This window comes from Oncorhynchus mykiss, chromosome 5 (genome assembly GCF_057628025.1).
Source record: "Oncorhynchus mykiss isolate SJ-2025 chromosome 5, ASM5762802v1, whole genome shotgun sequence".
Lineage (NCBI taxonomy): Eukaryota > Metazoa > Chordata > Actinopteri > Salmoniformes > Salmonidae > Oncorhynchus > Oncorhynchus mykiss.
Genome location: NC_143026.1, coordinates 62,980,822 through 63,004,120, shown reverse-complemented (window position 1 = coordinate 63,004,120; position 23,299 = coordinate 62,980,822). Strand labels below are relative to the sequence as shown.

General features: G+C 44.5%; 1 protein-coding gene across 1 annotated transcript in view; it reads left to right on the top strand.

The window, feature by feature from the left end:
• Positions 1 to 524: 524 nt before the first annotated feature.
• The window catches only part of LOC110522983 (neurocan core protein), a 201,490-nt gene continuing 178,715 nt past the window's right edge, over positions 525 to 23,299 (top strand). The window contains exon 1 of the mRNA XM_036978016.2: positions 525 to 882. The gene's annotated coding sequence lies outside the window, so the exon portion shown is untranslated. The remainder of the gene's footprint in view (positions 883 to 23,299) is intronic.

Here is a 23,299-nt window from a genome sequence, read left to right as displayed (position 1 = left end):
TTTGCGTTAATTGCAATTAGTTTAATGTTTTGGCTGGTGACACATCTGTCTATACAATACATGTTATATTGTTTTAACTCTGCATTTTGAGACCTGTCTTAGTTGTTGACTAGTTTTAGTGGTAGATGGGTGCTAATGAAGTGTTGTTTGGAGCAGCGACAAGCCTGCCTGTGACCTCAAACGTGTTTCTAAGACTATAATTAATGTTGAAGCTACTTCAAAAACAAGAGTTGGCCTAATTGTTATTAATCTAAGGTTTCAGCATTAATGAGTAATACCTCTAACTTTCTTACTCTGCGAGGTCAGTGTGAATTTACAATACCAGGTAACATTATCCCCCAGGCTATAAATCGTGGCGCTCAAAACAGACAAACGGGATTATACAGTAACAGTGCAGATGTGCCAAATTATGGCTTTACCCCATAGGACGCCCCTCTCCCCCACACTCCCCACACACCCTCAACGCCCACTGGGCCACCACATCAACCATCCCCCCCACCTCCCCTTTCTCCCTTCGCTGATTTGAATAGCGGGACTCTGCAGAGAGTATCTGCGCTCTTTTGTTCAGTAGCACTTGGCTGCCAGGGAGGTGAGAATCGTTGTAGCTCTCCTCATCACGTTTCGTCTGTCTCTCTTCTCTTTGCGCAATAGGACGGACACCAGATACCCCGTTATTGTGTTTTGGACCTCTCCAAAACGCGATTCGTTCTTTTTTCCAACTCTTTATACGGTTTTGGTGCGCTCGATGGCTCGCACTGCTGACTGTGGCTCGTGACTAACAGAACACCTGCACGGAATCAGACCAACGTTAGACCATCGCTCTACATTCCTGAGGACTTGACAGAGACGTCAGAGCGGCTCACGGTCACCTCCTCCTAAAAGGTGAGAACAATGTGTATTAGCCTATTCCAGTATATTACATTACGATTAGTCTTTTTGGCGCAGCTTAATATGAAGCCTGAGAAATCGGTATCTTGGGTATTCGTTATTAATAAGGAGTGGGCTATACTCTATCTTCACGCAGACAAAGCGAACTACCACTTAAATAAATACAAATAGTCTATGCATGCGTTGAAGAGGTATTTTGTTTTCCATGTGAGCATTGACATACTGTATCACTGTATAGTTTATTACGCTCTTGTTTCCAAACCTTTTATTTGATGCCTTTATTCTGGTCGAGTCTTGAATAACACATTTTGTATGAATTTCAGTTGTAATTTTATTCTGAAAAGTTTTTGCTATGTTTTTACGTGCTTTAACCCTTTTTTAAAAACCTTGCTATAACATGTAGAATCCTTGCTGATACTACAATTAGCTACTCTTAGCTAAGAGGAAAAGTGCATGCTTGACATCTGAATGACATCTGAAGAATGATACTTGTGTGTCCTCTTGGGATCTGATCTAACTGTTATCGTGTGTGATTCAATAATGTTTCACTGCTTTGCGTGATATTGTGGTCTGCAAAGTAGCAACCATCCCTCTGGCAGGGGTGGGACAGAAAATGTGTTCATGTGTTTAATGTGGGGGAATGTTTCAATAGCCTATCGGCTCTGTTTTAAAGCCACTTATTTTTTGATGAAACCATTAGAAGGATATCAGCCTTGGCGAAACCAACATCATGAGCATCTGAGCAGCCTTGCTTCGTTTCTCAGGAAGAGTAGAGATTATAGTCTTCTGACGGAGGGAGGATGTATTGCATATGCTGTGAATTCAACAAGCAGCGAGCCCTTTCAGTAAATCCGAAAGCAACGACAGCTAGCTAACCGAGAGAGGGAACTCGAGACGTTATCTTTGATGGCACTCTGTCAAACATGGCATGCGTTTTTATACTTTTTTATATACATGGCATATGTTTTTATGTGCTGTCTGAAAAACGAACAACTCCCGCTCACGCTAATGAAAGTGCACGGTCAAATGCTGGTGGAGTATGTTGCGTCAGTCTGCAATATATATGCCTTTGGATCGGACAATGATAGATGATGCTGCTGAACAGCCTACTGTACATGTGTATGTGTATTTTTATTTCCAGATGAGCCCCAGCGAAATATAGCACGGATTCCAACCAGCACTTCGTGAAATGATAATCTTTCTCTTTTTATCTCTGCTCCACTTCTTTCTGTGCATGCATGTGTGTCTTCTTTCTGTGCATGCATGTGTGTGAGCTTGCCGATTTCACCTGAATAGAAACTGTTTTGCCCATCCATGTGTGTGTGTTTGTGTGTGGCATTGCCAATACTCTGAGACAGACGGGCTGATGGATGGGAAAACTATAAAGGCAGGCTTGGCTCACACGGCTGATGCATAATGACACGGGGGAGTTTTTTAAAAAAAAGGCCTCAACAGCTACATGCTCATTGTTTGAGATTTTTTCCCTTCACATGGTTGAGCAGTCATGTGTGTATCTGGAAAAGCTGTCCCTCCTGTCACTGACCCGTGTTGGGGACCATCATTGTTCCCTAGCTGGCACCTGTGGAAACGGAACGCTCCCTAAACAAAGGTGATGAGTGCTAATCCTGTTAGTGGGAGAGCTCCCCCATCTCTCTTTCTCTATTAGCCTCTCTTTCCCTCTCCCTCCACCCTTTTCTCAGTCTTTCTCTCCAATGCTCTCTCCCTCTGTCTCTGTCTCTCCCCCCTTTCTGTCACCCCTCCCTTCTCTCTCCGTCTTTCTGGCGTTCTTCAGGTTCAACGAGGAGCTGGCTGACACCACTAAACTAATCTCAATAGAGATCTCTGTGCCAATTTGGTTGCTCTTCCATTTTTCTTCTTTACACGAGGCACAATCGAGGCAGAATATCCATCAGATAGTTAGTTGCACACTGCTCCCCAATGGCTGTTTTCCAATGATACTGACAAGGGCCAAAAACAGCTCGGAAATGTTGTCATCACAAGTGCCTGAAAAAACGATTGGGGAGAATTCAGAGTATTCTCTGCTTTTGCATGGGTTGACTCGCAATGTCTTTCAATAATGTGCCTCCCTGCTCGGCTGCACACAGCTTAGCACCGACACTTGTAGGGAGCGACGTGAACGGCGATAATTCAATTTTGCACTTGAGTAGCATCCAAGCCAATGAAAGAAAGCATGGATTTTCAGAGGTTTCACTCATGTAGTAAATTAATATTCACTTAATTAAGCAGCCACTGTCTGTTGAATTAACAAAATCACTCCTGAAGTTTTTCAACAGAACTTGAGAAACTGCAGGGTATCCAGATGTCTGCAGATGGTTCGGATGGCCAATAGTGGCAGACAGTATTCCTGCTGAAAGCAATACCCCTTTCATACATGCAGTGCAAAATGAAAATGGGGGGGGGGGGGGGGGGGGGATTATGTGCCTTCAGACACAGAGTGAGTCTAATTTAAAGATTTAGACAGCCCTGATCAAATTAAACAGTTCAAACGCTCACAGCATTCTGTGTGAGTGCATGCATATGTGTGAGTTATTGTGTATCTGTGTGAGAGAGCGAGTGTGTCTGTGAGTGTGTTGTGTGCATATGTGCATGTGTGTTAGTTAGTGCGCGTGTATGCACGTGTGATTGTAAGTGTGTGTCTGCACGCTCATGCATGCGTGTACATGTGTATGAATCCCACTGACTGAGGTCTGCTTTGGCTTTTTGCCAGTCTCTCCCTCTTATTGCCAGAATCCCAGGGACATTTTATCACCTTAATGAACCTGGTGTTTCTGCTTTGATTGACAGCGCAGGAGAATCTCAGGCTGTTCTGAAGCCTCTGGCCTGGCAGAGCAGAGTAATACTGAGCTGTAGTAGGATGTAGGCTCTCATCTGGCATTAGCAATGCTTTGGCGTAAGCCACATTGGCTAACCACAGTGCCGGGCTGCAGTCACAGATGTGCCATTGGCTAACCGCATGCAGACAAAGGCGAGCAGCAGCTCTCAGCAGAAACAGCTTTTGAATATTCATTGGAGGAACAGACCACAAATGCATAATTCAATGTGGGCATTTTGCCTATTAAACACCATAAATAATCAATGACATCTGGTAACAGTTTTTGTCAAATTTTTAATGGAGGGCACAAAGGGACTACTTGGGGGTTGAATATCTTTTCCCCCCTTCTTCTTTGTTGATCATTATGTTTGGATGCATCCTTTGTTAGTATTATGGCTCAGGTTCTGAATGAAATGGTCTCTGTGTTGTCCAGGTTGGAATTGAACAGTGATTCAGACTCTGAATCCAATAAGGGAAGAATACTTGCTGTTTATTTCACCAATTTGCCAGTGGGTTCTTATCTGGAACATTTAATCCTCACACAGAGAGACTATCCTCCCCAGGGGCTCTGTAGTGTAGGAGGCTGCAGTTCTTTCAGCACTGGATAGCTCCAGGACCAATGCTGTCATTGTCACCGATGCTTCCTCAAGCACAGCAGAATCTGTTACTGCTAAATTAGACAAGAGTAGCTACAAAGCAATAGAGAGAGCGAGAGAGAGAGAGAGAGATGCTATAAGGTTGGAAGACAGAATGAAACCACTCCAGACTCTCTCTTCCTCTCCATCCCCCTCTCATCTGCTTCTTCGTTACTGAAGGACATGACGCGTTTGTGGCACCGCGACAGACTGCTGGGCTCCCATCCCTGGTATGTCCTGCCATCTGACAGACCTTGATAAGCCTTTAAACAGAGAACACTTGTCAAGGTTACAGATGAGTGAGGCATTCTTTAATTTCTTCAGAACAACTAGTTCCCAGAGGAGCTGTATGTTTTGTGAGTGGGTTGAGTCGGGTTATGTTTTGATGTATGGGGAAAACCTGGAGGTCTGAAACATATTTTTGAAGACTTAGAGAAGAAAAACAGAGAAATAAAACAGTGAGACACAGAAGGAGAAACATAAGCTCTTCAAGCCCCCATTACAGAAAATTATTCCTGAGGCTCCTGACTGCAGGTATTTATGAAGCCTGTCGGATAGCTATAAGAAGCCCAACTCTTATCATATATCTGCCTTGTCTGAGTCTGGGGGGAGACCAAGATGAATCGCGTCGGATTTCTGGAAGAATGGAAAGTAATGTAATTAATTTCATTCAAATCCCTCTCGGACCCCGGTTTGTGGCGCCTCTGAATTTCTATTTGGCGGCTTTGTGAATGCAATATGCCTGTTCACTATCGGCTTGTGCTGCTATTGATATTAGTTATTAGTTTGCAGGCGACAATGAGATTTCTTCCCCTTGTGTAATTCAGAGATGCTCATTAACATGTTAAAAAGATACTGAAAGCTTTATGCGGTGTGCCTTAGTGAATCATTTCTCTTAAATGTGGTGGCTTCAAAAAAGCAGTACGGGTGTTTGGTTCTGCATAGAACATTTAATTCAGTTTTCATATTTCCCAGACAAAAATATAAATATTTCTCTGTGTGCCTTCCTGAAGGCAAAAGCTCAGAACCTCAGGTACAGTATCTAGATGTTTGGTTCTAATACAATATGCGCCATTATTATTTCCTCATTTCCAAGATACACACTGAGATCAGGCTGATTCTCTATATTGTGCTACCCGGTTATAGTGCCCTGTGGCAGTTTTCTGACCTGTATTCAGGTGGATTTAGTGTTTTTCAGTAATTGGTGGATTTGCAGCAAGGGTCAAAACCGAACGGATTTTCCAATCGTTTCATTCTGAACAGAACTATAATTTTTTTTGTTCAGCTCCATTGTTCTGACCAGAAAAATCAATTTCTGAACCGGTTCGAATCCTAAAAACTTAACGGTTTATATCTTCCCTTTGTGTTCCTTTTTTAACCTCTGAAATCATTTTTTTGTACGTTTAGGTCGACATTAAATTACTACACCGATCAATGCGGATAATGCAGCTTGCTATGGAGCGGGCAAGCTATTTACATGCATTGGACAGAAGAGTGTAGGCCGTGAGATGCGACTGAAATTTTGCGGGTGGGGAGAGAGCGAGAGAGAGTGGAGGAGGAGGCTTGGCTTGAAGCGCTGAGGATCTTGTTGTGACATGCATTATCATTATTTAGGGGAGGCAGGTTTAGTAGCCTAGTGGTCGGAGCGTTGGGCCAGTAACCGAAAGGTTGCTAGATCATAATCCCAGAGTTGAAGGTAAAAATCTGTTGTTCTGCCCCTAAACAAGGCAGTTAGCCCACTGTTCCCAGGCTGTCATTGTAAATAAGAATTTGTTCTTAACCCACTTGCCTAGTTAATTAAAAAGTTATCTGAATTAGGCTGACAGAATTATACATACGGAGGAGCGGCTTCTATGAAGGAACTTTGAATGTCTTTTAATTTTTTTAAATGAATTAATTAACTAATTTTAAGGGGTGGATCAGCTTCATATTGCGGAAAAAATGTTGCTTCCATCAATGTAATTGTCTGCATCATTTCCAATCCCCCATATATTCTTTTGGTACATATATATATCCATACACGCATGCATACATATACGCATATATACATACACATACCTATATAGACATACATACTTTTTTCTTAAAGAATATACCTTTATTATTATTCCCTGCAAACCCTACCACCGATCTCCCAATTGGAGTATAACAAAAACTTGACTTTTACCTTCAATTTATACATCTTATAACAGTTTACAGACACAGTCTATTTTACAGTAGTTCTTTTTTGTTTGTTTTTAGTCCTTACTCTATTTCTGATGTCCATCCAGTTTGATTTCTATTTATAGAGAGGGCTTTGCATAGGCGCTTTGTTGCATTTTTCGTGGGACTGGAAAAAACAGCTTTTAAACAGTATTGATCACTTTTGTTTGTGGTTCTGATTCTGTTCCTGGAAAACTGTCATTCTTTCCCGGTTTTCTGTTCTGTTCCCTGAACCGATTCCAACCCCTGATTTGCAGGGAAGTTACCTGTCTGATATCAGCAAACTATCTCCTGTAGTGAGGGGACACTGGAATCTGCTGAGCTGAACAGAATGAGCTACAGCAGCTTAGGCAGGCCAAGGTTAAAGCCCACTTCCTCTGTTGCATCTCCACACACACACACACGCACGCACGCACGCACGCACGCACGCACGCACACACACACACACACACACACACACACACACACACACACACACACACACACACACACACACACACACACATACAGTTCCAGGTGGTTAATGGCTGTCCTCTGGTGTGGCCAGGAGGGGCCTCCAGTCCTACTAGGGTACTTCATCCACTCTATAACCTGGAGGGGGGCAACTCAAATGAAAACTCAGCCATTTGATTCAATGCTGAAGTCTCTCAATTCAATGATTTTATAGCAAGTCAAATGTCCCACCAATACACTTTGCAGTCGCTCTGCAGTCATTAATGAGAATGTCAATGCCCCACTGGAGTGGTCTTGCATGGAGGGAGTGGGCCCCATTGTTCTACTTTAGATTTGTGAGATTCTCTGTTCAATTTACTTATTGATGAAAGTGAGTGCAGAAAAAAAGATGGAGGGGAATAAAGATAGAGAAAGAGAGAGCGTTTTCTCCAGTCAGGGTTATGTTTGAGAGCGAAGCTTGTTTCCTAAATGGAGGGTGAGACTTAATGTATCGGTAGGTACAGTACATACAATTTCCAATGGTTGTCATGTTAGTGATGGGAAAATTGCACTTTGAAAATGTAATTTCCTTTCACATTGTAACTGCTGTGTCTTGGCAACAAAGTACAAACAGGCACATATCAAAAGCCATTTGTTTGCTGCGTTGCTGTTTCAAGAAAGAAACATCAGCAAGCCAGTAACCCAGAAGAACATTGATGTTGACTTTTTATAGACTAAAGAGACTAAATGTGTTTCATTTAGAGTTATCAGAGTTTGTGTCTATAAAACACACACACACACACACACACACACACACACACACACACACACACACACACACACACACACACACACACACACACACACACACACACACACACACACACACAGACACACACACACACACAGACACGCACACAGACACGCACACAGACACATCAGGACATTCTGGCCCTGATAATGTAGGAAAACACACACACACCGAGAAAAACTTACAAGAAAAACACTGTTTCTTTGTGTTGTCTCAGTGATGCATTTGCAACATTTTAGGCTCCGGGTTGTTAAACAATTAGCATTTAGCCGTGTTACACAGAATCTCTACAGGCAACTTCTCCTAAGTGATTTGAATTGCTTTTCCATTTTGTTTGCCACACATACACTTAACTGGTGGGCTTGTAACCAATTCCCTTCTGTAATTAACTGTCATCCTACAGAATAAATAGAGGAGGAGCAATGCAGAAAGTAAGAGAGAGAGGCACTAAATACTTCAGTCCCGAGACGCGGCATGTTTCTGTTTGCAGTGATTTGCAAGGATAATGTTATTCTTGAAAGGGTAATCTGTTATCTAGCAGAGACTAGATAACAAAGTTTGTGTGTGCGTGTGTGTCCGTATGTGTTCGGGTGTCTGTGTGAGTGTGTGCATACTTATGTGTCTGTATTTCACAAAAGTGTGTATGTCAGCATCAGAATAAATGTTGCCCCATGCCAAACCCTCCATGCCCCCACTCTCCCGACCCCCAGGCATTCCTCCCAGAGGGGTATCCCTGCGCCCCCCTACCCTCTGCCGGTGTGTGTGTCCCAGTGAGCACGTCTCTCCCCTGGCAGGCCATCTGTCTGGCATCATGGCCTTTGTTTCCTTAGCTGTAATTAACAGGCTTTAATGCCTTTCTGTATGTCCGCTGGAATCACCTCTGGTCAGCAGGGGCTGTCCAGGGGCCTTCTGATTAATCTGGCAGCTGCTCACATGCACGCACACACACTGTCGCGAAGCGTGGGGGCTGCCCCGACGGCCCGCTCTCTGTTCAAATAGATTTGAGAGCTTTCCCAGTGATGGATGCCTCTTTTCTCTACACCACTATTAGCTGGGCTGTTAGTGCCTGGCTGCTGTCACAAGAACCACTAGGGCTACAGAACCAGACCAGTAGGAGCATTAAGGCAGCTCAAATTGATCCGACCAGCTAGAGAACTGTCCAATCCTCTAATGAAAATATCAGACGAGAGAGAAAGGGTCTGGTATTGAATCCTCGGTCTGCTGCATCAAGTGTTGAAGGCTTAATGGCGTCAAAATGGCTCCTTGTTTTTTTTTTCTTTTGTCCCTTTTCCTTTAATGTGTCCAAGCCCCATCACCACTACCGCTCTCCCTCCCCCAGCCTTTCCTCCCTCCTCTATCCACAGGCTTAACCGCTGTTCCGTGAGCAGCAGGCGACTGGCGGAGCCCTAATTGGGCGTCAGCTTGCGTGACCTTCATTGTTTTGACAGAGGCTGATCAGACGCAGGCAGCGCTCCTCTCCCCGACACGCCTCTCCAGCGAGGACCAGAGGACAGCATGGAGGAGACCCATTAGCTGGCCGGCTTCTCTGGGCTTCTGAAGGGGTCAGGGTATGGGCTATCACTGTGAATCCACCGTTGTGGAATGGTGTTTTGCACTCGCCTCCATGGTCTTGAATGAAAAAGTGGTGGAATGGAGAAGACGAGCAGATCACTTCAGCATGTCTGGTGTAAACACAGAGATAGATACTGTAGGATCTGCCGCTGCTCAATTAGTATTCAGCCCCTTTGCATGCAGCCTTTTCACCAGAGGGGATGAAGAAATACACCTGCACTGTGGTCATAAAGGGTCCCCTGTGATTTATTAAGACAACATTGCTACTGACCACAGTGGTTGGGGACCTGAAAGACGTGTCGTTATGGAGCTGAGTGTGCAGGTCCCTCTGCAGCTCTGCAGTGGCTTTAAGACACTAGAGTGGGCAGTTGCAGGATGCAGATTGTGCTTGTTTTCTCCAGATTCCAGCACTAGTCTCAGTACCCCATCATGGCTCTCTCATCAGTCCAATCCAAATGATGGAACATGAGCTTCCTACCGTCACTGTGTCTCAAAGACCCCTTAATTAACATCTTCACAGCAACAAAAACACCAACCCAGCCCCTCTCCTCTCCTCCCTCTCTCCCTTCAGTTTTAATACCAGACTTCCGGGTCAAAACAGCATTCAAAGTGTCGTTTAGTGTCGGTGCGAGATCGCAATCACAGGGTTTGATTACACTATCCCGTATTCCTAATCAGGAAAGCAAGATATTTTGTAAAATTGATGCTCGTCACATTGCCCGGCTGCAATCAAAGCATTGTCATGTGTTATATATCACACAGTCTTTAATTGGCCTCTCTCGCTTTATGATCGACCAGCGCTGCGATGGCAGAAGCTGTCTTAATTAATGATGCTGTATATACCTAGCCTGTTCCCAGAATTGTTTGTGCTGTTTTGCCAACTCCTACGGTCATTGTCACGCCAATGACCATAGGGGTTGGCAAGACAGCACAAACAGATCTGAGACCAGGCTAGCTCGTATCCAGTAGGAAGTGTAAATGTAGCTGGCCTGGTCACTCTGTCATATGGATGCATTGGACTGCCAGCTCCAGTTCCTATGGGATCTGGTCTTTACATTGGCGGGTAGATAAATGATGTGTATGCTTTCCTGTGGCAGCGCAGTAATACTGAGAGGGCAGTAGGCCCGGGCTCTGGGACCGCTTGGCTGTCTCTTATTCACCGCTCTGCTCGTCTACTCCAACATGGGGTTGGGATGGGGGGGGCAGAGAACGACTGAACTCTTGTGCCTCAACGAACTCCTTTGCACCAAGCACACATGATGAAAACTACTTGTCAATGTTTTTCCGTCTGAGACCTAACAGCGTTAAACGATTGTGCAAATTAGTGTGGCAGCATGTATTCCAGATGTCTCTGTCCATCCTGCCCAATGGATTTCTGCCCAATGGATTCCTGCCCAAGGAGGAGATGGATGGTCCGCTTCGTCATGTTTTTGAGACTTCAAAACTTCTGAAGGGTTGGCGTTTATTCCGAGACAGTTTCTTCTTCAGTAGAAGATTGGCATTCTTCTGTCCTTCTCCTTGCAACGCCAATCCTCCATCCATCCATCCCTCAATATTTCCCTCCCTTCATCCCCCCATCCATTTCAATCAAGCCTGCTTGCTGTTTGCTAACTTCACAAGCGTCACACCAACTCTCCCACTCTGCCAGAATGCGTTTTTTAATTAAACAGTAAACATTGTTTGATGAGTTAGCTAAATGACTTCTCCAACACCTAGATTGGCATAGCAAGGGGGCTGGGGAACAATGACTCCTTTATGTCTCATCCGGTGAACACTACTATCCACATAAGGGCTCCATCCTTTGATTAGTCCATAATGATACTGTATGTACATCAGAAATGGCACCCTATAGTGCATTATGTGCCCTGGTCAAAAGTAGTGCTCTAGAGAATAAGGTGTCATCCGGAGTGTACTCTGTATAAGTGATAAGGTGAGGCCGTATGGGAGGCAGGCTCCGTTATCCTCATTAATTATACAAGGCGTGTCCAACAGCCCCATTTATAAATAAATAACAGGTCTGTTATGAGCTCATAGAGCTAACATGAGACCCCTACTGTGTTTCGTTCTGTTGTTTTCCCTTTAGGCCACTCCCTTTAAAGGACATTTTAAGTGGCTTTATTCTCCCTTTTGTTCATTCCATCCATTGTATTGACTGAGAATGCTAATTGAGCGGAACTTCAGAAGCTTTTGGACCCTAGCTTGTTGTAATAGTTTTTGGGAACTGTGTGTTGGAGCAGATATTTATAAAACATATTTTATCAATATAGTTTTGTAGTTTTGTTTTGTCTTTTTGAAATGAATTGTTTCTGAATCGTTTTTGGACTCCCTTGGTGGGAGCTCCATGTTGAGGCACTATAGCATTTTTTCAATTTAGCCGCTCTCCTGGCCACATTACCTGCTCCATGGGCTAGCAAACCTTTCCTTTCTCTTACAGTTTGTTGCCCGTTCCCTCTTCCACTCCCTCCCTCTTCTCTTCCTCCCGCCAGACAGCCGCCTACACTGCAGTTGGTGGGACAGCAGTGGCAGGGGATGGGGAAAGGAAACATTATTAGGAATTAATTGGGCATGTGTGAGGCATCCATTAAAAGCAGGCTGGGCACACGCCGTGCAGGAACAGTTGGCTCCGGTGACAGGACTGCATCCATCAGAGCTGTACTAGCAGGATACTAGCAGGATGCTTCCATGGTTCCAGCTTCAGCACCACACTCCCTCCCTCCGCACCTCACTACAGAGTCACACCGAGGGGCTGAAGTTGAGTCAGGCTGCCTGAGGCTTTGATGGTCTGCTGGGACATTAGTCAAGTTTTTTCTTCATCCGAGCTCACTGATAAGCCGAGAAAAAAAACTGCAGGCGGCAGGTGTATGGAGAGATGGAGAGGAAACTAGACGAAACGAGATGGAGGAGTGTTAGCCCAGGTATAAGTGGGAGTTTGAGAGTTTTAACTTTTCTTTATATCATGGCTTCCTTGTTTAGTCACTTTCTCTCGCTGCTGGAGGAGAAAGCCAATACTCTTTTCTCAGTCAATCCGTCTGTTTATCAATACGTCTTTATAAGTACTGTATCAAGAGGGGTAGTCAATGAATTTCTGTATATATCGACTGGTTCCCCTTTAGTAATGCGAGGCCCCATGTGGAAGGGGCTGAGGTTAACACCACAAATCAAGCTAATTAATTGCACCAATTTAGTCATTAAGACTAAGTTGGAACGGAAAGCTGACACCTGTGAGGCTGCAGAGAAATCCAGGGAATTCACGGTTACATTCACAAGGCACCTAATGGAAGAAAAAGGACTGAAACAGGAAGGGATTACCTGATCTTGTCCAATAAGAAAGCTTGCTTTTTTCCCCCCGTTGCAAAACGTTATTCTACGGTGTTCACTAATGAATACGACCCAGGGGAGTAAAGTTGCATTCAATGTAATTGGTATCATCACAGATGATACACATGTGAGACGTCATGCATTGAATTTCACTATTGCAGAGGCCGATCTGCAGAAACAAAAGTGTGTTAGGTGATGCTGTGTGCTGATGCTGTCTCTTTGAGCTCTCTCTCTTTCCACCTTCTGCTCCAGATTAGGGAAGATGTGCCAGGATGGAATACGATGGATGGGAGGGTGTGTGCACTGTAGTATGTGAATGATTGGGGCTGAGGAGATGGGTGTGATGTAGGGGGTGAGGGGATTGAGATTGAGGGAGGGTGGCACCGTGGCCTCTGCCAGTGCTGTCTCTGGAGGTGTGTGGGGGTATAGGGAGGACATGAAGGGGGAATGAAAGAAACGGAGAGAGAGGGGTAGCACAGAGGGATAGAGGGTTGAGAGGGGAAAGAGGTGAGTTTGTTGACAGGCTCCGAGTGAGAGACAGAGACAGAGAGAGTAAGAGACCTTCACAGCAGAGAGACAGAGAGAGAGAGACCTTCACAGCAGAGACGGCAGCAGGGAGGGCAGGTAGCCTAGTGGTTAGACCGTTGGACTCGTAACCGAAAGGTTACAAGATTGAATCCCCGAGCTGACAAGGTGAAAATCTGTGGTTCTGCCCCCTGAACAAGGCAGTTAAACCACTGTTCTTAGGCCGCCAATGTAAATAAGAATTTGTTCTAAGCTGAATTGTCGGACCTAGCCCTTCTGTCTCTAGGTGTTGTTTGCAATCAGTCCTCCTGGTACCGATAGTTCGCAGGATGCTGCCCTCCCTCCCAATCTGATGAGATCGGGCTGATAAGGATATGAAACATGGCGCCCTTAACTCTCTCTCTCCTCCACTCTCTCTTCCTCACTGTCCTCGAGCGAGGAGGATAATTATAGGATGGAGGAGGTTATGTTGGCATGTCAACATGCTCTCTATGAGATTTAATGAGCCTCTCCTCTCTCATTTGTCACAGGTCTGTACATCTACTGTACGAGGACGCTTAACGCCTGAAACCACCACCACTGTGTTTCCTGGGCACTTATTTGGAGTGTCACATAAAAAAGGCATTAGCACTCTAGGGCCAGGCCAGAATGATTATAAACACAAAGAATGAAGGGCCCTCGTCATAATGTGGCCGGCAATCGCTCTTGTTTTTGGGGACATGTTGTACCATTAATATGAATGGGGGTGTCTGCCCGATCCTGCCTCTGTTGTTAGTAATTGCAGCCTATTAATCAATTTATGCCAGCTGATGACACAGTGGTTAAATACACTTCCATTCGGCTGGCTGTGGCCTTGATACATGATAAACTACTGGGATTACAGAGCTGCAGTGGTTTCAATAACACTCAAACACTCAAACACTATGGGGATGCCGTGACAATGCAATCGTATGGAAATTAATTCATATTTCAACTAGATACAGTAAGTCATTGAGAACGAGAACTTTTTTGGATGACGACATAGCCAAATGGAATACATGAAAATATAGGTGTCACATTAAGAAAGGTAGAACTCTGAACTGCAGGAAAATAATCTGTTGATCACTTGTTTGTTCCATGTTTAGATTCCTACCTTATCAGGTAACATGGAGCTATATGAGTATCAATGTTTTGTGGAGCGTTAATATGTTTGCAGCCCAGAACTAAACTAATTTCTGGGGTCCTCGCTGTTTTGATCTTATAAAATGCCAAAATCATTCAGACAAATACATTTCCAAAGATATCGTTTGGAAGCACTGGCTCATGAATCCAAAATTCACTTACGAAGTGCAGTGAATTTATCAAGCCCCTCTCTCTCTAGACACATTCTCAGGAATAAAGGCAAGTCCTTGAAATGTTATTACATTTAAAGGCAGGTCTTACTGGCAAATGTTGTAATTGAGGTACAATACAGCAACAATGGAGACCAAATAATTCCTTTGCTTTAAATTCCTTGGCTGTTAAATCCAGTTGAATTCTACGCTGTGGTATTTCACTACAGACTAATAGGATCTTTACTGCCGATCCTCATTTTTCATGGTCATCTGTTTAAAAAGTATCATATTAATCCTTGTCTTTGGGCTTACAAAGGTGGAAGGAAAGAACTGCAGAGGAAAGGAAGAAGTTAGGGCGTTGACCTATAACAGCAGTTCATCATTTAGATGAAACAACCATTCAACAATATTACATCATTATGATGCCCCTACTCCCTTCTGACATGAAATCCCATGTCATCTGCAGCATACAGTGCATTTGGAAAGTACCCTTTCCATTTTTCCACATTTTGTTAAGTTACAGCCTTTTTCAAAAATGGATTTCTATAAAGCATTTCCCCTCATCAATCTAAACACAATACCCCATAAGAACAAAGCGATAACAGGTTTTTAGACATTTTTGCAAATGTATGTACATTTATTTTTAGCTTATTGACATAAGTATTCATGTCCTTTGCTGTGAGACTTGAAATTGAGCTCAGGTGCATCCTGTTTCCATTGATCATCCTTAAGATGTTTCTGTAACTTTATTGGAGTCCACCTGTGGTAAATTTAATTGATTGGACATGATTTGGAAAGGCATGCACCTGTCTATATAAGGTCCCACAGTTGACAGTGCATGTCAGAGCAAAAACCAAGCCATGAGGTTGAAGGAATTGTACGTAGAGCTCGGGGCACAGATCTGGGGAAGGGTACCAAAAAATGTCTGAAGCATTGAAGGTCCCCAAGAACACAGTGGCCTCCATCATTCTTAAATGGAAGAAGTTTGGAACAACCAAGATTCTTCCTAGAGCTGGCCTCCCGGCCAAACTGAGCAATCAGGGGAGAGGGGCCTTGGTCAGGGAGGTGACTAAGAACCTAATGGTCACTCTGACAGAACTTCTGAGGTCCTCTGTGAAGATAGGAGAACCTTCTAGAAGGACAACCATCTCTGCAGCACTCCACCAATCAGGCCTTTATGGTAGAGTGGCCAAATGGAAGCAACTCCTCAGACAGCCCGCTTGAATTTTGCCAAAAGGCACCTAAAGGATTCTCAGACCATGAGAAACAAGATTCTCTGGTCTGATGAAACCAAGATTGAACTCTTTGGCCTGAATGCCAAGCGTCACGTCTGGAGGAAACCTGACACCATCAATAAGGTGAAGCATGGTGGTGGCAGCATCATGCTGTGGGGATGTTTTTCAGTGGCAGGGACTGGGAGAGGGAAAGATGAACAGAGCAAAGTAGAGAGAGTTCCTTGATGAAAATCTGCTTCAAAACCTGCTCAGAACATCAGAATGGGGTGAAGGTTCTCCTTCCAACAGGACAACGACCCTAAGCACACAGCAAAGACAACGCAGGAGTGGCTTCGGGACAAGTCTCTGAATGTCCTTGAGTTGCCCAGCCAGAGTCCGGACTTAAACCTGATCTGACAGCGCTTGAGAGGATCTGCAGAGAAGAATGGGAAAAACTCCAATACAGGTGTGCCAAGCTTGTAGCGTTATAACCAAGACTCCAGGCTGTAATCGCTGCCAAAGGTGCTTCAACAAAGTACTGAGTAAAGGGTCTGAATACTTATGTAAATGTGATATTTCACTTTTTTTTTCTAAAAATCTGTTTTTGCTTTGTCATTACGGGGTACTGTGTGTAGATTGATGAGGAAAACAAACAATTTAATCCATTTTAGGTTAAGGTTGTAACATAACAAAATGTGGAAAAAGTCAAGGGGTCTGAATACTTTCCAAATGCATGTCAGGACCCAGAATATTACTTGCAGGTACACAATTCCATTCCATGTTACCATCAAGTATGCCCACCAAAATCTTCCCATTTGAACACCTGGCTATGGTAGGAACTGAGCTGTCAGAGTAGCTTCGGCACAGCAGAACAATGGTTTCCAGATGAGCATCAGTCAGTCAGCCAGATCCTATGACACTTTGCCTCCATCACGGCTCTGTGTGGTACAGACAGTAGTAGTCAGATCATTTAAAGCCAATTACTGGTAGAAACATGCCTGGGCGCCGCTGATCCAAGTGGCCTGCCTCGGAGTCAGGAAGATGTGCTGCCTCTGTTCATTCGTCCAGGTGCAAACAGAGCTGCAGAATCAATGCAGATCCATATCATTTAGGCTAGTTATCCGGGTGAGTGTGTCTGTGTGGTGTGCATGCATCATGTGTGCAGCCTATACAGTATACATTTACCACAGACTGCACTATCATCTGCCACGCACCTATCTCTCCCTGCATCGCCATAGAATATAGTACCCGTGCAGTGTGTCGTGTACCAGGCTTGTCTTCAGTATAAACCTATAGAGGATCCACTTTATCCCACCAGCACCTACAGTACCTCTCCCTGAGGCCACAGCAGGGCTGGCTAGATGATCAACATGCCGGAGATTGCATCAGTTTGGTCACTAATTATTTCATGCCATCGTTTGAACTGTCTGTTGAAATGCAATTACCCGGGAGCCTGTGTAGCTTACAAGACGGGGGTGGTAAAGGAGGGAGGAGGGAGCGAGGGAAGGAAAGAGGGATGAGGGAGAAAGGGTGGGTAATACTGTACTGTGATATGTGGAGCATTACTCTGGGAGAGGAAGAGAGCAGAGAAAAATATGACCGAAATCCCTGTTGATTCTATGGATTTATTTGCCACATTCAATGTTTCCCTTTTGTCAGAATGATACTATGGACATTGATGGTGTTAATGATAGTAAGGAATTACTATGAGCAATCAGACTGTCAAAAAGAGTACTTTGAACATTCACATGTTTGATAGAGAAATACCAGTTGCCGATTTTATAACCCAAATGCTTTTTATTCATTTGCTCTGGTGGCTTATTGTATGCGTATTGCACAACCACAGAACCACAGCAGAGGGAGAACTTAATGAAAAAGATGTTGTGAATCACCAGGTATTTTGAATCTGGGTCCTACTGCAGTTAACATGACCCATACCTGTCACCCTTTCCCACACTCACTTAAAGCTGCAATATGTCACTTTTGGGACGACCCGACCAAATTCACATAGAAATGTGAGTTATAGATCTGTCATTCTCATTGAAAGCAATTGTAAGAAGTGGTAGATCTATTTCCATGCTTCCCGTGTTTAAGTTTAGTTTCTGCGTCTTTTACTTTCGGTTCAGTCCACCAGCTTCAAATAGCTGAAAATACAATATATTTGGTTATGGAAAATATATTTCACAGCGGTTTAGATGGTACAATGATTCTCTGCACTGCACTTGCTTGTTTTGTCACATAAACGGAAATTAGTCAAACTTTTAGAATTTTATCAACCAGGAAATGGCAGAGTGCATCTTTAAAAGGCAGATCAATGCAGATCCTGTAGTCTACCTGTAGCTTTCTCTGTGAAATTAGTTTTCTGACCTCAACATTTGAAAGTTGGGAGATGTCCCTCTCTGCCTGGCAGCGAGGGCCACAGATAAATACATAAATGAACCCTGACCAAAAGGAGAAGTCATCCATTCTTATTTTCCAAACGAGTCTGTGCCTCTGAATCAATATGGCCAGGGGATCTCATTCTGTATCTCATTCTGTATCTATTTCAGACAACAGAGAGACCATCACCGAGCCAAAACCTTTACATTGCACTCCCAGTGTTTCTCTTTCTTTGTCATTTTCTCTACAGTCTCTTTCTCTCTCTCTTTCTTATTTTTCTCTCTTTCTGTAACTCATCCTCCCTCACCTTCTCTCTTAATCTCCCTCCCTCCTGCTCTCTCCTCTCCCACTCTCTCTCGTTATCTGTCTCTCACACATTTCTTTCCCCCTCTAGTTCTTTCACTCTTTCCTTCCCTCTCTCCTTCTCTCCTCTGACACCTCCCAAACAACACTCATCTACCCCTGTCACCTCTCTCCTTCTAACAGGATCCAGAAACATCTGCAGGCTTTCATGACTCATTAGCTGGTCTAAGTGTGATTATTTAATAAGCAGACACACTTTAAAACAACCACCCAGGCTGAGCTCAGACAAGCTTTTCTTAGTAATTCTGAGTACTGTACTGAACCTCAGGTGAAAGAGTTTGACTTCCTGTGTTTGTGTCTCCCTCCCTCCCTCACACACACACACTCTCTCTCTCTTTTTCTTTAGCTACATTTCTAACTTCACACTCTCTTTTCAACCTCCTTTCTCCCTCTCACTTTCTTTCTCACTCTCTCTCACACACACACACACACACACACACACACACACACACACACACACACACACACACACACACACACACACACACACACACACACACACACACACACACACACACACACACACACACACACACACACACACACACTACATTTCTAACTTTCACACTCTCTTTTCAACTCAACATATCTCTCTTTGATCCTCTCTTCGCCTCTCCCCAACTTTCACTCTCTTTCTTTATCACTCTCCCTCTTTCTCTTCTCTGTCTATCTGTCACATTTCTCTTCCAAAGCTCATCACAACTATTGTGAGCGTGTCTCTGTTTGATGTGTCATTTCGCTCACGTCTGACTGGAAGACTGGAAGTCTCACCCCCTCTACCATATCCTCTACATTCTCTTCTCTCTCCTTCACTGCTTCATGCCCACAATCCCTTCTTTATGGTTCCGCCTTTGTTAAGATTCTCTCTCTCTCTCTCTCTCTCTCTCTCTCTCTCTCTCTCTCTCTCTCTCTCCGGTCTATCTTTCCATTCTTACCTCTCCATATTGATTTCTTATTTCCTTACCACCATCTCTCTGGATCTTATTGTCCTTATTTCCCAGTCAATGGAGAATGAATTCAACTCAGAAAAAATATGATATATTTCACTGATGAATTAAATATAACACATACATTAACTTGGATTGACATTTTGTTGTACATAACAGGGTAATTGATTGAAATATCTGCCAAAATCTTCACATTGGCTTTGAGTTGATGGGACATTTTGTTCATTAAATCATTAGAGGCAAAGTGCACCTGCTCCATGCAGACCGTTTAGCAGTTGTCAGTCAAGCTCTTATGTGCTGCTGAGGACAGGACACATGTGGTCCTTATCTGACTGGATCATTATTGTGTTTGTATGACTGTCAGGGGGCCTCGGTAGCTAGTCCAGGCAGCCTGTCCATCTGGCTGTCTCTGTCTGTCTATGTCCCTCTGGCTCTGATGGGCTTTGGGTGTGTGTGGATTGAGAGGGTGTGTGTTTGTGTGTGAGGTGGGGACACAGGGCTCCTCTATATGTCTCAGGTGCTGTGATTGTGATGCAGACATCCTGGTCCCTATAACAGTGGGCAAATTTCCCCAATGCGGTTTGGGTGTATGTGTGTGTGTGTGTCTGTGTGTGTCTGTGTGTGTGTGTTTAATTGGGGACGCAGCGATATCTCCGGAGGCAGCATATGCTTCACAGTGTGCGGAGTGACTGACGGTCTTGGGCTTTAATTTCATAAAGTGATTGGATGAAATGGCGTGGGACAGAATAGGTTCTGCGATCACAACTGGTGTGTTTGTTTGTCTGTGTGTGTGTGTGTGTGTGTGAGAGAGTGCCTGTAAGCGTCTGTGTGAAGCCCGGAACGTCCAGCTAAGCTCTATTGACAACCCCTAACCCCCTACCAACTTACTTTCCATAGTCCCTGCATCCATTTGTCACCATTCTTGCATCATCTCAGACGGTATTGTAATTTATGGCATGATTAAAACAAAAGCTGCCTTCAGCTGTGGAGACAAGGTAAAAAAGTAGATCCCCTGACTCCCACAGTGGGAGAGTTAAGCCTCATTAAAACACTGCTACGGGCACAAACCAACAGCACACACACACACGCGCACACACACACACACACGCACACACACACACACACACACACACACACACACACACACACACACACACACACACACACACACACACACACACACACACACACACACACACACACACACACACACACACACACACACACACACACACACACACACACACACACACACACACCACAGCACCGTGATGGACTAGGAGAGTCTCCTTCAAACTCTCTCCAAGTGACTCCCCACAGTCTCTCTCCTGCTTGTGTGTGTGTGTGTGTGTGTGTGTGTGTGTGCGTTCAACTCAGGGAATGGATTAGAGAGCTTCCTAAACAGCAGACAGACAGCTCCTATCGTTCGTTAATTAACCTCCCTTTCACATTGTGGGGAGTGCTGAGCAGTGCTGAGGGATGGTGTACTGGAGCTAATTGTTCATTGTTGTTCCTAATAACTCACAGATATCAAAGTTATCTAGTTCACACAGGGGAGACATGGGCTGTGTTACTGACTGAGGAATCCTGGGTGATGACATATTATCCGTTCTGTATGTGTGGCAACCAGACCTCGGTTTAAATACTATATAGGGTATTTTAACTCATTTCAAAGTAATTTGGAAGTAAGTATTTGGATATTTATCATTTGAAAACACAAGTAGTTGAATATTGGACTGTATTTGGAAATACACTTTCAGATTTGAAAGTACTCAAATACACTGTATTTATGGAACTACTTACATACTCCCATGCATTTGAACCAGGTCTGTTTGGTATTTGAAATCATTTATTTGGAAATACATTTAGAAAATACTTTCAAATAGTGTGCTATTTATAGTAAAATACTCAAATGCACGGAAAATAAGTATTTAAATAAAAAAAAACAGGTCTGGTGGGTTGGCGTCTTCAATTGACTGTGACTCTACTGATTTGAGTGTGTGTGTGTGTGTGTGTGTGTGTGTGTGTGTGTGTGTGTGTGTGTGTGTGTGTGTGTGTGTGTGTGTGTGTGTGTGTGTGTGTGTGTGTGTGTGTGTGGTGGGGGTGTGTATTTTAGGATGTGTGTGTGTGTGCTTGTGTGGTGGGCGTGTGGGTCTTAGAGTGGGGTTTACACCATAATCAATATCTTAAAGTCCCCCCAGTCTTCACTTGGGAAGTTGGAAACACAATATAATCCTCTGGTGTTGATATGTAAGAGTTTATCTCAGCAGCATATTGGAGCGCATGTTACTGAAGCGTGAATCAGCGGCCTGTAGCCCGTAGGAACTTTGATTAACTGAGTCTTAACAGCCGGCGGGCAGAAGCCACTGGAATTATCCCGTCTGCCTGCCTGCTGCCTGTCTGCCTGCTGCCTGCCTGTGTCCCTATATACTGGGACTGCTGAGAGAGAGGGATGGGGGAAGAGAGAACGAGAGAGAGGGGGAATGGTGGATGAGAGAGAGAGAGAGAGAGAGAGAGAGAGAGAGAGAGAGAGAGAGAGAGAGAGAGAGAGAGAGAGAGAGAGAGAGAGAGAGAGAGAGAGAGAGAGAGAGAGAGAGAGAGAGAGAGAGAGAGAGAGAGAGAGAGAGAGAGAGGGAGAGGGAGAGAGAGAGAGTTACTGTATGTGAAATATGGCCTCCCTACTCTCCCCAGACCTCGGCCAATAATGAAGTGATGACATGGTCTCTGCACGGCGGTTGCGGTGCGCTGCATCTGAGACGTGTGTTGTGGTGGGGGATGTTTCCCTAAACAAGGTCCAGGGTCCTGGGCCTGCTCTGTTAAACCCATGGGTAACATACTGGGGGTGACACTGTCTGTGACAGCTCCCTGCAGGTGTGAATGCCTCAGGGAGTTTGGGGAGGGTTTAGGCTCAGTCACTGTCAGAGTGATGGGGTTTTATTCCTACTCTTTGGATGAATGGGGTTTCTGTGACTGCCATTGCTGCAAAGGTTGGGGGTTGGTGAGGGAGGTTCTGTGTGTGTGTGTATGGTCGCTACGCCAGCCATGCCATTGCTTCAGAAGCTACTTGGGCTCAGCATGCCATAGCTAAGCTCTGCCCCTCTTCTTTCTCCTCCAGGATTGTCAAGTATTGATCTAATACCAAGGTTACAGTGATGGGTTGGTTAGGTAAGGCAACAGCAGACAGAACAGGACACACATTTATATACATTTAAAATGTAAACATTTAAGTAATTTAGCAGACGCTCTTATCCAGAGCAATTTGGGTTAAGTGCCTTGCTCAAGGGCACATTGCCAGATTTTTTACCTAGTCGGCTTAGGACTTGAACCAGCGACCTTTCGGTTACTGGCCCAGTGCACTTAACGGCTTTCCCTAAAGAAGCCCTGTCAGTCACAGCCTGCTTGTGTCCGATGCTGCGCTGAAAAATTTTCAATATACTTTACTTTCAGCCCAAATTTACATTCCTCTTGTAGACAGCAGGCAAGGAGACCTTGATGTGCTCAAGAACAAGTTAAACATTTGCCACATTTTAAAGTGGCTTTACAGCCACCGAGCGTCGATCACTCTTTCCCCTTTTTAGCTCTCTCTCCACCCTCTCTCTCTCTCTCTCTCTCTCTTTCCCTCGTTTAAAATCAGGACCACGCCACTCCTGTTGGATGCCAAATTGGAGCAATATGTTATTTTCATCTTAAAGAGGAGAGATATTCCACCTCCAGCCAAGCCCTGACTGCCAGCCAGGCTCATTTCATTGGTAGGTTGCTCATCTGAATAGGAGAGAGAGGGCAGAGGGAGACACTGTTTCTTTGAGGTGGAAGTAATATGCTTTCACACAGTCCTGGGCAGGCTCGGCTCTGCATGGAGAAATCCTC